The 2022-nt window shown below is 55.4% G+C and overlaps 1 pseudogene; it reads right to left on the bottom strand.

The window, feature by feature from the left end:
- Positions 1–203: 203 nt before the first annotated feature.
- LOC144161112 (serine/threonine-protein phosphatase PP1-beta catalytic subunit pseudogene) lies at positions 204–1646 on the bottom strand (annotated as a pseudogene).
- Positions 1647–2022: the final 376 nt, after the last annotated feature.

Here is a 2022-nt window from a genome sequence, read left to right as displayed (position 1 = left end):
ATTTTTGTCCGCATTATTTTTCTCCCTTCCAACAATTTACAAACGATAATCTATGTCAAGACGGAAAAAGTATGCACTACTTCCCGCATGCCTTCCTTGGCGTTCTTGACTGCTGGCTTTCCTTAGCGGTGTTTATTCAACGAACACGTTGAAGACACGAAACGTGGAGTCGTCGTTGGTGGACGTCGTTGGTTCCCTGTTTATTACGTGCCCCCTGATTGTGCCTCTGCCGCCCTCTCCCCTGCCGCTCCTTTCTTCTCCACCGGACGTGGCGGCGTTGCGGGGGGCCGCCCGGAGATCAGACCGTCTTGCTGGTACCTGGCCAGTCTCTCGCGGGGTGCCAGGATCTGGAAGTTGCACGTGAGTGACTCGTCGACGCACATGATGGCACCGGCGTTGTCGAACTTGCCGCAGTAGTTGGTAGCCGAGAAAACGGTCACCAGCTGGCGGCCGCCGAAAAACTCGTACCCGTCCTCCACCACCTGGTGGGCCCTGCAGACGAGGTCGAGGCCGTGCCTCTTGAGAAACTGGGACAGCGCGTCGGCACCGAAGGTGAAGGAGACGCCCCGGTCGTTCTTGCCCCAGCCCTTGACTGTCTTGTCCGGGTCCGACCAGAGAAGGTCGCACACGAGCCCTGCGTCGGGGACGTCCGTGGGCCGCGAGATGCGCTGGATCTGCCCCATTGAGTAGAGGGTGGGAGACAGTCCGCCGTGGCAGCAGAAGATCTTGTCTTCGACGATGGCGGCGATGGGAAGGCAGTTGAAGCAGTCTGTGAACGTCTTCCACAGCTTGATGCTGCACCTGCGCTTGCACTCGTCGTAGAAGCCGTAGAGGCGGTTAATCGACGCGCATTCGTGGTTTCCCCGCAGCAGGAAGAAGTTATCCTCGTACTTAACCTTGTAAGCGAACAGCAGGCAGATGGTCTCCAGGGACTGCCTGCCCCGGTCCACGTAGTCCCCCAGGAACAGGTAGTTGGTTTGCTCGGGGAAACCGCCGTGCTTGAAGTGCGCCAGAAGGTCATCGTACTGGCCGTGAATGTCCCCGAGGATCTTGATCGGGGCCACCAGCTCAAGCAGCATGGGCTGGGCGAGGAAGATGTCGCGCGACTTCAGACAGAGGTCGTGCACCTCCGCTTCCGTCAGCGGCATTTCCTTCCCTGGGCGGACCTTCAAGAGCCTTGAGATGATGCTGTCTACATTCAGGCCGCCCTCCGCCATTTTCCACGCCGATGCTTGAGGGAGGAACGCTGGGGCAGGGCAGCGTTCGGCTCCGCGAGGCAAGGGGTGCGATGGCGGTAGCCCGTGGCGCGTGGATGAAGACGATGCCGATGGCGTGGATGAAGACGATGCCGATGGCGTGGATGAAGACGATGCCGATGGCAGCAGTGCTACTGACTGGTGCAAGTGATGATGAGATTGGCCACTACTAAAATCGTTTGATCGCCGGGCGTGATTGTAACAATTCATATCGGGAAAGCTCTCTCCGGTATCTAGTTAAAAGATGGTATTCGCCGGGTTCATTGTTCAGGGGTATATATGCAAGTGGAATCCGCATCGTAATCGCTGTGCGAAAAGAAAGCGTACCGCGAGCAGTGTACCTGGGCACCGGCTACGTCTGCCGTATAATAACTTCCCCGTCCTGCTGGCTTTCCCTCTCTGCAACAAAATTAGTATATGCACTCTAAGAAGTCCCCTTAGGGCGTCTTCGCCACAATGCTCCAGGATGATTAATCGAAGTGACCTAGAGGGCAAATTCGACGACTGACGTGGCCGAGCATTCAATATTAATTAAAAAGGGCATCTGCGCAGGGACATTAACGAGTGAAAAACGCCATTCACAACAGCTTGCGTGCTGTCCCTGACTCTTTGCGCATATGCACCTTTTAGTCAAATAATATATCAAATCAAATCATTCGTCGTCGCATATGTCCACATGGTCACTTCAATTGGTCATTCTGGAGAGCTGTGGTGAAGACGACCTACGGGGACTGAGTGTAGTTATTCGTTTAACATAACAAGGAAA

This window comes from Haemaphysalis longicornis, unplaced genomic scaffold, assembly GCF_048455015.1.
Source record: "Haemaphysalis longicornis isolate Haplotype H1 unplaced genomic scaffold, Haemaphysalis longicornis Haplotype H1 scaffold_1, whole genome shotgun sequence".
Taxonomy (NCBI): Eukaryota; Metazoa; Arthropoda; class Arachnida; order Ixodida; family Ixodidae; genus Haemaphysalis; species Haemaphysalis longicornis.
The sequence above is the reverse complement of the archived record's forward strand: the minus strand, read 5'-3'. Positions and strand labels throughout refer to the sequence as shown.